At 47.4% G+C, this 12,825-nt stretch overlaps 1 long non-coding RNA gene across 1 annotated transcript; it reads right to left on the reverse strand.

Annotated features, from left to right (window-relative positions):
• Positions 1–1,384: 1,384 nt before the first annotated feature.
• Positions 1,385–9,130, reverse strand: LOC135563852 (uncharacterized). Its single transcript, XR_010460609.1, has 2 exons — positions 9,001–9,130; positions 1,385–2,081 (listed from the first exon to the last, which is right to left on the reverse strand). It is a non-coding gene; the product is annotated as an uncharacterized LOC135563852 (long non-coding RNA).
• Between the last annotated feature and the right edge of the window lie 3,695 nt (positions 9,131–12,825).

Raw genomic sequence — 12,825 nt, forward strand, 5'->3', positions numbered from 1 at the left:
TAGAGACGCAGAGACGATAGGGGGACCTACAGTAGACACCAGCTGCAGTGGACGAACCAAGAGACGCAGAGACGATAGGAGGAAGAGGGGGACCTACAGTAGACACCAACTGCAGTGGACGAACCAAGAACCACTGAACTATGCTGTACGCTAAAAAAAAAAGGAACAATTTTACTAAGACAAATTGATCAGAGAAAAATATTTTATTTAATAAGTAATATATTTATTTCTGAAAAATATTTTGGGCACCCCTGCTTTCTTCCCCTGGTTCAAAAAGGGGTGTGTCAATGGGCGTGGTCAGTCCGGCATGGCTGAATTTCAGAAGAAAAAAACAAGAAGAGGCCCCCATCTTGGCAGTAGACAGGATCTTAGACCATTCCTCTATACAGAATCTTTACAGATCCTTGATATCCGACCGTCTGCGCTTATAGCCCGCCCTCTTCAATTCAAACTACAGGTTTTAAATGGGTCATTTTGTGGTCAATTCACTGTTCATTTTTGTGTGTTGCTTTGGTGTTTTTGTCCTGCTGGAAGATCCACTTATGGACAAGTTTCAGCCTCCTGAACAGAGGCAACCAGGTTTTTGATCCCGTTGACCTTCATTTTTAATTTTACCTTTATTTAACTAGGCAAGTCAGTTAAGAAGAAATTCTTATTTTCAATGACGGCCTAGGAACAGTGGGTTAACTGGCCTAGGAACAGTGGGTTAACTGGCCTAGGAACAGTGGGGATAACTGGTCTAGGAACAGTGGGTTAACTGGTCTAGGAACAGTGGGTTAACTGGTCTAGGAACAGTGGGTTAACTGGCCTAGGAACAGGGGGTTAACTGGTCTAGGAACAGTGGGTTAACTGGTCTAGGAACAGTGGGTTTAACTGCCTCTTCAGGGGCAGAACAACAGATTTGTACCTTGTCAGCTCAGGGATTTGAACTTGCAACCTTTCGGTTACTAGTCCAATGCTCTAACCACTAGGCTACCCTGCCACCTCTACACTCTAACCACTAGGCTACCCTGCCACCTCTACACTCTAACCACTAGGCTACCCTGCCGCCCCTTAAGGGCCCCAAGTGGAAGCAAAATTGGAACTCTCCACACATCCACCCCTTAAGCGCACACACACACAGCTGCTGTTCCATTTAACTATTTAACTTAAAATCAAACCTTTATTTTATATACTATTGATTCATCTGCTCAAACCAAGACACTATTCATATTATATTTGTAACACTCATACTTGACATAACATTAATTTCTACTGTATCTTCCAGTTTGTAAATTCTACATGTCTCTCTGGATAAGCTGAATAACTGACACACCCGAGTGTCCCGGGGATTTACTGAACAATGTGAGCCACGACAGCCACGACGACAAAACAGAAACAGCAGTACAATTAGAACAACTGGTTTATTAGAAAACTTAGAGAAGAAGAGGGAGGAGGGACAGTTCAGTTAGGACACATTCAGAGCGATGGAAAACGGCACATTTCGTTAGACATTCTGGGTATGTCCCATTTGACACCCGGGTTCCCTCTATTACAGGGTACCATTTTAGACAACATGGAACTTGTAAATCTATAACGTCAGAATTCAGAGGCATCGTCGTGGATCTCCGACCACAATATTTTGATGTTGGTTTTTTTTGTTTGTTGAATTTTTACCCCCTTTTTCGTGGAAAATTTCATGGTATCCAATTGTTTTAGTAGCTACTATCTTGTCTCATCGCTACAACTCCCGTACGGGCTCGGGAGAGACGAAGGTCCTCCGATACACAACCCAACCAAGCCACACTGCTTCTTAACACAGCGCGCATCCAACCCGGAAGTCAGCCGCACCAATGTGTCGGAGGAAACAGTCCACCATTTTTAACAGTCAGACTATAATTCAGATTATAATTTTTATTATATTATAAAGTTCCCAGTTGTCTTGAAGGCACCAGATGTAGCGAATAGGCATCTCCTCGTTGTTATAATTTAGAGTTTAGACTTCATCATGGACATCATCTTCTCCATCTTGATAGCCAGGGTCATGTCTCCTTTAATCATCAGCTTCCCTGACATAAAGGCCAAGGTGGGCTTTAGTTTGCCTGGAGAGAGAGAACCACAACACGTTACGAGAGAGAGAGAGAGAGAGAGAGAGAGAGAGAGAGAGAGAGAGAGAGAGAACCACAACATGTTATGAGAGAGAACCACAACACGTTACGAGAGAGAGAACCACAACACGTTGAGAGAGAGAGAGAGAGAACCACAACATGTTACGAGAGAGAGAGAGAGAGAGAGAACCACAACATGTTACAAGAGAGAACCACAACACGTTACGAGAGAGAGAGAGAACCACAACACGTTACGAGAGAGAGAGAGAACCACAACACGTTACGAGAGGGAGAGAGAGAGAGAACCACAACACGTTACGAGAGAGAGAGAGAGAGAACCACAACACGTTACGAGAGAGAGAGAGAGAGAGAGAGAACCACAACACGTTACGAGAGAGAGAGAGAGAGAGAGAGAGAACCACAACACGTTACGAGAGAGAGAGAGAACCACAACACGTTACGAGAGAGAACCACAACACGTTACGAGAGAGAGAACCACAACACGTTACGAGAGAGAGAGAGCGAGAGAGAGAGAACCACAACACGTTACGAGAGAGAGAGAGAGAGAGAGAGAACCACAACACGTTACGAGAGAGAGAGAGAGAGAGAACCACAACACGTTACGAGAGAGAGAGAGAGAGAACCACAACACGTTACGAGAGAGAGAGAGAGCCACAACACGTTACGAGAGAGAGAGAGAGAACCACAACACGTTACGAGAGAGAGAGAGAACCACAACATGTTACGAGAGAGAGAACCACAACACGTTACGAGAGAGAGAGAGAGAGAGAGAGAGAACCACAACACGTTACGTGAGAGAGAGAGAGCCACAACACGTTACGAGAGAGAACCACAACACGTTACGAGAGAGAGAGAGAACCACAACATGTTACGAGAGAGAGAACCACAACACGTTACGAGAGAGAGAGAGCGAGAGAGAGAGAACCACAACACGTTACGAGAGAGAGAACCACAACACGTTACGAGAGAGAGAGAGAGAGAGAGAGAACCACAACACGTTACGAGAGAGAGAGAGAGAGAGAGAACCACAACACGTTACGAGAGAGAGAGAGAGAACCACAACACGTTACGAGAGAGAGAGAGAACCACAACACGTTACGAGAGGGAGAGAGAGAGAGAGAGAGAGAGAACCACAACACGTTACGAGAGAGAGAGAGAGAGAACCACAACACGTTACGAGAGAGAGAGAGAGAGAGAGAGAGAGAGAACCACAACATGTTACGAGAGAGAGAACCACAACACGTTACGAGAGAGAGAGAGAGAGAACCACAACACGTTACGAGAGAGAGAGAGAGAGAACCACAACACGTTACGAGAGAGAGAACCACAACACGTTACGAGAGAGAGAACCACAACACGTTACGAGAGAGAGAGAGAGAGAACCACAACACGTTACGAGAGAGAGAGAGAGAGAACCACAACACGTTACGAGAGAGAGAGAGAGAACCACAACACGTTACGAGAGAGAGAGAGAGAGAGAACCACAACACGTTACGAGAGAGAGAGAGAGAACCACAACATGTTACGAGAGAGAGAGAACCACAACACGTTACGAGAGAGAGAGAGAGAGAACCACAACACGTTACGAGAGAGAGAGAGAGAACCACAACACGTTACGAGAGAGAGAGAGAGAACCACAACACGTTACGAGAGAGAGAGAGAGAGAACCACAACACGTTACGAGAGAGAGAGAGAGAGAGAGAACCACAACACGTTACGAGAGAGAGAGAACCACAACACGTTACGAGAGAGAGAGAACCACAACACGTTACGAGAGAGAGAGAGAACCACAACACGTTACGAGAGAGAGAGAGAGAGAGAGAACCACAACAAGTTACGAGAGAGAGAGAGAGAGAGAGAGAACCACAACACGTTACGAGAGAGAGAGAGAGAGAGAGAGAGAACCACAACACGTTACGAGAGAGAGAGAGAGAGAGAGAGAAACCAAACATGTTACGAGAGAGGGAGAGAGAGAGAACTACAACACGTTACGAAAGAGAGAGAACCACAACACGTTACGAGAGAGAGAGAGAACCACAACACGTTACGAGAGAGAGAGAAACCACAACACGTTACGAGAGAGAGAAACCACAACACGTTACGAGAGAGAGAGAGAGAACCAACACGTTACGAGAGAGAGAGAGAGAGAGAGAGAGAACCACAACACGTTACGAGAGAGAGAACCACAACACGTTACGAGAGAGAGAGAGAGACCACAACACGTTACGAGAGAGAGAGAGAGAACTACAACACGTTACGAGAGAGAGAGAAACCACAACACGTTACGAGAGAGAGAGAGAGAGAGAGAGAACCACAACACTGCTACGTTAGAGAGAGAGAGAGAGAGAGAGAGAGAGAACCACAACATGTTACGAGAGAGAGAGAGAACCACAACACGTTACGAGAGAGAGAGAGAGAGAACCACAACACGTTACGAGAGAGAGAGAGAGAGAACCACAACACGTTACGAGAGAGAGAGAGAGAGAACCACAACACGTTACGAGAGAGAGAGAGAGAGAGAGAGAGAGAGAGAGAACCACAACACGTTACGAGAGAGAGAGAGAACCACAACACGTTACGAGAGAGAGAGAGAGAGAGAGAGAACCACAACACGTTACGAGAGAGAACCACAACACGTTACGAGAGAGAGAGAGAGAGAGAGAGAACCACAACATGTTACGAGAGAGAGAGAGAGAGAGAGAACCACAACACGTTACGAGAGAGAGACAGAACCACAACATGTTACGAGAGAGAGAGAGAACCACAACACGTTACGAGAGAGAGAGAGAACCACAACACGTTACGAGAGAGAGAGAGAACCACAACACGTTACGAGAGAGAGAGAACCACAACACGTTACGAGAGAGAGAGAGAGAGAGAGAGAGAGAACCACAACACGTTACGAGAGAGAGAGAGAGAGAGAGAGAGAACCACAACACGTTACGAGAGAGAGAGAGAGAGAGAGAGAACCACAACACGTTACGAGAGAGAGAGAGAGAGAGAGAACCACAACACGTTACGAGAGGGAGAGAGAGAACCACAACACGTTACGAGAGAGAGAGAACCACAACACGTTACGAGAGGGAGAGAGAGAACCACAACACGTTACGAGAGAGAGAGAACCACAACATGTTACGAGAGGGAGAGAGAGAGAACCACAACATGTTACGAGAGAGAGAGAGAGAGAGAGAGAACCACAACATGTTACGAGAGAGAGAGAGAGAGAGAGAGAGAGAGAACCACAACACGTTACGAGAGAGAGAGAGAACCACAACACGTTACGAGAGAGAGAGAGAACCACAACACGTTACGAGAGAGAGAGAGAGAGAGAGAACCACAACACGTTACGAGAGAGAACCACAACATGTTACGAGAGAGAGAGAGAGAGAGAGAGAGAGAACCACAACATGTTACGAGAGAGAGAGAGAGAGAGAGAACCACAACACGTTACGAGAGAGAGACAGAACCACAACATGTTACGAGAGAGAGAGAGAACCACAACACGTTACGAGAGAGAGAGAGAACCACAACACGTTACGAGAGAGAGAGAGAGAGAGAGAGAGAGAGAGAACCACAACACGTTACGAGAGAGAGAGAGAGAGAGAGAACCACAACACGTTACGAGAGAGAGAGAGAGAGAGAACCACAACACGTTACGAGAGGGAGAGAGAGAACCACAACACGTTACGAGAGGGAGAGAGAGAGAGAGAACCACAACACGTTACGAGAGAGAGAGAACCACAACATGTTACGAGAGAGAGAGAACCACAACATGTTACGAGAGGGAGAGAGAGAGAACCACAACATGTTACGAGAGGGAGAGAGAGAGAACCACAACACGTTACGAGAGAGAGAGAACCACAACACGTTACGAGAGGGAGAGAGAACCACAACACGTTACGAGAGAGAGAGAACCACAACACGTTACGAGAGAGAGAGAACCACAACACGTTACGAGAGAGAGAGAACCACAACACGTTACGAGAGAGAGAGAGAGAGAACCACAACACGTTACGAGAGAGAGAGAGAGAGAACCACAACAAGTTACGAGAGAGAGAGAGAGAGAGAGAGAACCACAACACGTTACGAGAGAGAGAGAGAGAGAGAGAGAGAGAGAGAACCACAACACGTTACGAGAGAGAGAGAGAGAGAGAGAACCACAACATGTTACGAGAGGGAGAGAGAGAGAGAACCACAACACGTTACGAGAGAGAGAACCACAACACGTTACGAGAGAGAGAGAGAGAGAGAACCACAACACGTTACGAGAGAGAGAGAGAACCACAACACGTTACGAGAGAGAGAGAGAACCACAACACGTTACGAGAGAGAGAGAGAGAGAGAGAGAGAGAGAACCACAACACGTTACGAGAGAGAGAACCACAACACGTTACGAGAGAGAGAGAACCACAACACGTTACGAGAGAGAGAGAGAGAGAGAACCACAACACGTTACGAGAGAGAGAGAGAGAGAGAGAGAGAACCACAACACGTTACGAGAGAGAGAGAGAACCACAACACGTTACGAGAGAGAGAGAGAGAGAACCACAACACGTTACGAGAGAGAGAGAACCACAACACGTTACGAGAGAGAGAGAGAGAGAGAGAGAACCACAACACGTTACGAGAGAGAGAGAGAGAGAACCACAACATGTTACGAGAGAGAGAGAACCACAACACGTTACGAGAGAGAGAGAGAGAGAACCACAACACGTTACGAGAGAGAGAGAGAGAGAACCACAACACGTTACGAGAGAGAGAGAGAGAGAACCACAACACGTTACGAGAGAGAGAGAGAGAGAGAGAGAGAGAACCACAACACGTTACGAGAGAGAACCACAACACGTTACGAGAGAGAGAGAGAACCACAACACGTTACGAGAGAGAGAGAGAGAGAGAGAGAGAGAACCACAACACGTTACGAGAGAGAACCACAACACGTTACGAGAGAGAGAGAGAGAGAGAGAGAGAGAGAACCACAACATGTTACGAGAGAGAGAGAGAGAGAGAGAGAGAGAACCACAACACGTTACGAGAGAGAGACAGAACCACAACATGTTACGAGAGAGAGAGAGAACCACAACACGTTACGAGAGAGAGAGAGAACCACAACACGTTACGAGAGAACCACAACACGTTACGAGAGAGAGAGAGAACCACAACACGTTACGAGAGAGAGAGAGAGAGAGAGAACCACAACACGTTACGAGAGAGAGAGAGAGAGAGAGAGAACCACAACACGTTACGAGAGAGAGAGAGAGAGAGAGAACCACAACACGTTACGAGAGAGAGAGAGAGAGAGAGAGAACCACAACACGTTACGAGAGGGAGAGAGAGAACCACAACACGTTACGAGAGGGAGAGAGAGAACCACAACACGTTACGAGAGAGAGAGAACCACAACACGTTACGAGAGGGAGAGAGAGAGAGAGAACCACAACATTACGTGTTACGAGAGGGAGAGAGAGAACCACAACATGTTACGAGAGAGAGAGAGAGAGAGAGAGAACCACAACATGTTACGAGAGAGAGAGAGAGAGAGAGAGAGAGAACCACAACACGTTACGAGAGAGAGAGAGAACCACAACACGTTACGAGAGAGAGAGAGAACCACAACACGTTACGAGAGAGAGAGAGAGAGAGAGAGAGAACCACAACACGTTACGAGAGAGAGAGAGAGAGAGAGAACCACAACACGTTACGAGAGAGAGAGAGAGAGAGAACCACAACACGTTACGAGAGGGAGAGAGAGAACCACAACACGTTACGAGAGAGAGAGAACCACAACACGTTACGAGAGGGAGAGAGAGAGAGAGAACCACAACACGTTACGAGAGAGAGAGAACCACAACATGTTACGAGAGAGAGAGAACCACAACATGTTACGAGAGGGAGAGAGAGAGAACCACAACATGTTACGAGAGGGAGAGAGAGAGAACCACAACACGTTACGAGAGAGAGAGAACCACAACACGTTACGAGAGAGAGAGAACCACAACATGTTACGAGAGAGAGAGAACCACAACATGTTACGAGAGGGAGAGAGAGAGAACCACAACATGTTACGAGAGGGAGAGAGAGAGAACCACAACATGTTACGAGAGAGAGAGAGAGAGAGAGAACCACAACATGTTACGAGAGAGAGAGAGAGAGAGAACCACAACATGTTACGAGAGAGAGAGAGAGAACCACAACATGTTCGAGAGAGAGAGAGAGAGAGAGAGAGAGAGAGAGAGAGAGAGAGAGAGAGAGAACCACAACATGTTACGAGAGAGAGAGAGAGAGAGAGAGAGAGAGAACCACAACACGTTACGAGAGAGAGAGAGAGAGAGAGAGAGAGAGAACCACAACACGTTACGAGAGAGAGAGAGAGAACCACAACATGTTACGAGAGGGAGAGAGAGAACCACAACACGTTACGAGAGAGAGAGAACCACAACACGTTACGAGAGAGAGAGAACCACAACATGTTGAGAGAGAGAGAGAGAGAGAGAGAGAGAGAGAGAGAGAGAGAGAGAGAGAACCACAACACGTTACGAGAGGGAGAGAGAGAGAGAGAGAGAACCACAACATGTTACGAGAGGGAGAGAGAGAACCACAACATGAAGAGAGCGGCACCATGTGTATCACTAAAGAGAGAACTATAGTGGCAAAGACATCAGAAATAACTCATGAAAAAAAGCAAATGCGGCCGTGTTCATCAGGCCAACAGAAACGTTTCTCATTGAACCCGTCTAGAGTCATATTCAATAAGAACCAAATGTTGCAAAAAATGGTTTGCCACGGTGAATAGGACCCAGGTGAGTGGCAGGTATTCCTTCCTGTTTCAGTTCTGTTTTCATCCGTTTTCACCCAATGAACACGACCCAGCTATCCAGTCAGTCACACTAACCTGCGAACATCTTGGTGAAGTCGGCGCTGTCCATGGTCATGACCACGTCAGCTTTGACTGGGGGTTCTCCACTACCCGCACTGCCCCCACCGTTCTTCATGTCAATGAACCACACTCCTGCATGCTCACCTGGAACACAGACACACTACTATAGCCTCCCCTCCACAACAACTAAAGATGGAGCCTAATGGACAGTCAAACATCACAAAATAATGACTTTCGGAGTTGCCTGCCTTGTCCACCGAGTGTGATGAAACAGGGGAAGTGATGAAACAGGGGAAGTGATGAAACAGGGGAAGTGATGAAACAGGGGAGTAGAGGAAGTGATGAAACAGGGGAAGTGATGAAACAGGGGAGTAGGGGAAGTGATGAAACAGGGGAAGTGATGAAACAGGGGAAGTGATGAAACAGGGGAAGTGATGAAACAGGGGAAGTGATGAAACAGGGGAAGTGATGAAACAGGGGAGTAGGGGAAGTGATGAAACAGGGGAAGTGATGAAACAGGGGAAGTGATGAAACAGGGGAGTAGAGGAAGTGATGAAACAGGGGAGTAGGGGAAGTGATGAAACAGGGGAGATGGGGAAGTGATGAAACAGGGGAGTAGGGGAAGTGATGAAACAAGGGAACAGGGGAAGAGATGAAACAAGGGAAGAGATGAAACAAGGGAGTAGGGGAAGTGATGAAACAGGGGTAGAGGAAGTGATGAAACAGGGGAAGTGATGAAACAGGGGAGTAGAGGAAGTGATGAAACAAGGGAACAGGGGAAGAGATGAAACAGGGGAGTAGGGGAAGTGATGAAACAAGGGAACAGGGGAAGAGATGAAACAAGGGAACAGGGGAAGAGATGAAACAAGGGAACAGGGGAAGAGATGAAACAAGGGAACAGGGGAAGTGATGAAACAGGGGAAGAGATGAAACAAGGGAACAGGGGAAGTGATGAAACAGGGGAACAGGGGAAGTGATGAAACAGGGGAACAGGGGAAGTGATGAAACAAGGGAACAGGGGAAGTGATGAAACAAGGGAACAGGGGAAGAGATGAAACAAGGGAACAGGGGAAGTGATGAAACAGGGGAAGAGATGAAACAGGGGAAGAGATTAAACAAGGGAACAGGGGAAGTGATGAAACAGGGGAAGAGATGAAACAAGGGAACAGGGGAAGTGATGAAACAGGGGAAGAGATGAAACAAGGGAGCAGGGGAAGTGATGAAACAGGGGAAGAGATGAAACAAGGGAGCAGGGGAAGTGATGAAACAGGGGAAGAGATGAAACAAGGGAGCAGGGGAAGTGATGAAACAGGGGAAGAGATGAAACAAGGGGAGCAGGAAGTGATGAAACAGGGGAAGAGATGAAACAAGGGGAGCAGGGAAGTGATGAAACAGGGGAAGAGATGAACAAGGGAGCAGGGGAAGTGATGAAACAGGGAAGAGATGAAAACAAGGAGCAGGGAAGTGATGAAACAGGGGAAGAGATGAAACAAGGGAGCAGGGGAAGTGATGAAACAGGGGAAGAGATGAAACAAGGGAGCAGGGGAAGTGATGAAACAGGGGAAGAGATGAAACAAGTGATGAAACAGGGGAAGAGATGAAACAGGGGAGTAGGGGAAGAGATGAAACAGGGGAAGAGATGAAACAGGGGAAGAGATGAAACAGGGGAGTAGGGGAAGAGATGAAACAGGGGAAGAGATGAAACAGGGGAAGTGATGAAACAGGGGAAGAGATGAAACAGGGGAGTAGGGGAAGTGATGAAACAGGGAAGAGATGAAACAGGGGAGTAGGGGAAGTGATGAAACAGGGAAGAGATGAAACAGGGGAGTAGGAAGTGATGAAACAGGGGGAAGAGATGAAACAGGGAGTAGGGGAAGTGATGAAACAGGGAAGAGATGAAACAGGGGTAGGGGAAGTGATGAAACAGGGGAAGAGATGAAACAGGGGAGTAGGGGAAGTGATGAAACAGGGGAAGAGATGAAACAGGGGAGTAGGGGAAGTGATGAAACAGGGGAAGAGATGAAACAGGGGAGTAGGGGAAGTGATGAAACAGGGGAAGAGATGAAACAGGGGAAGTGATGAAACAGGGGAAGAGATGAAACAGGGGAGTAGGGGAAGTGATGAAACAGGGGAAGAGATGAAACAGGGGAGTAGGGGAAGTGATGAAACAGGGAAGAGATGAAACAGGAGTAGGGGAAGGATGAAACAGGGAGGAGATGAAACAGGGGAGTAGGGGGAAGTGATGAAACAGGGGAAGAGATGAAACAGGGGAGTAGGGAAGTGATGAAACAGGGGAAGAGATGAAACAGGGGAGTAGGGGAAGTGATGAAACAGGGGAAGAGATGAAACAGGGGAGTAGGGGAAGTGATGAAACAGGGGAAGAGATGAAACAGGGGAGTAGGGGGAAGATGAAACAAGGAACAGGGGAAGAGATGAAACAAGGAAGAGATGAAACAAGGAGAGGGGAAGTGATGAAACAGGGAAGTGATGAAACAGGGGAGTAGGGGGAAGTGATGAAACAGGGAAGTGATGAACGGGGGGTAGAGGAAGTGATGAAACAGGGAAGTGATGAAACAGGGGGAGTAGAGGAAGTGATGAAAAACAGGGAGTAGGGGAAGTGATGAAACAGGGAGTAGGGGAAGTGATGAAACAAGGGAACAGGGAAGAGATGAAACAGGGGAGTAGGGGGTGATGAAACAAGGAACAGGGGAAGAGATGAAACAAGGGAACAGGGGAAGAGATGAAACAAGGGAAGTGATGAAACAGGGGAAGTGATGAAACAGGGGAAGTGATGAAACAAGGGAACAGGGGAAGTGATGAAACAGGGGAAGTGATGAAACAAGGGAACAGGGGAAGTGATGAAACAGGGGAAGAGATGAAACAAGGGAACAGGGGAAGTGATGAAACAGGGGAAGAGATGAAACAAGGGAGCAGGGGAAGTGATGAAACAGGGGAAGAGATGAAACAAGGAGCAGGGGAAGTGATGAAACAGGGGAAGAGATGAAACAAGTGGTGAAACAGGGGAAGAGATGAAACAAGGGAGCAGGGGAAGTGATGAAACAGGGGAAGAGATGAAACAAGGGAGCAGGGAAGTGATGAAACAGGGAAGAGATGAAACAGAGTAGGGGAAGTGATGAAACAGGGAAGAGATGAAACAAGTGATGAAACAGGGGAAGAGATGAAACAGGGGAGTAGGGGAAGTGATGAAACAGGGGAAGAGATGAAACAGGGGAGTAGGGGAAGAGATGAAACAGGGGAGTAGGGGAAGTGATGAAACAGGGGAAGAGATGAAACAGGGGAGTAGGGGAAGTGATGAAACAGGGGAAGAGATGAAACAGGGGTAGGGTGATGAAACAGGGGAAGAGATGAAACAGGGAGTAGGGAAGTGATGAAACAGGGGAAGAGATGAAACAAAGGGAGGAGGGGAAGTGATGAAACAGGGAAGAGATGAAACAAGGGAGTAGGGAAGTGATGAAACAAGTGAGTAGGGGAAGTGATGAAACAAGGGAAGAGATGAAACAAGGGAGTAGGGGAAGTGATGAAACAGGGGAAGTGATGAAACAATGGAGTAGGGGAAGTGATGAAACAGGGGAAGAGATGAAACAAGGGAGTAGGGGAAGTGATGAAACAGGGGAAGTGATGAAACCGGGGATTAGGGGAAGTGATAAACAGGGGAAGTGATGAAACAAGGGAGTAGGGGAAGTGATGAAACAGGGGAGTAGGGGAAGTGATGAAACAAGTGAGTAGGGGAAGTGATGAAACAAGGGAGTAGGGGAAGTGATGAAACAGGGGAAGAGATGAAACAAGGGAGTAGGGGAAGTGATGAAACAGGGGAAGAGA

Source organism: Oncorhynchus nerka, linkage group LG22 (assembly GCF_034236695.1).
Source record: "Oncorhynchus nerka isolate Pitt River linkage group LG22, Oner_Uvic_2.0, whole genome shotgun sequence".
In the NCBI taxonomy this organism is placed as follows: domain Eukaryota; kingdom Metazoa; phylum Chordata; class Actinopteri; order Salmoniformes; family Salmonidae; genus Oncorhynchus; species Oncorhynchus nerka.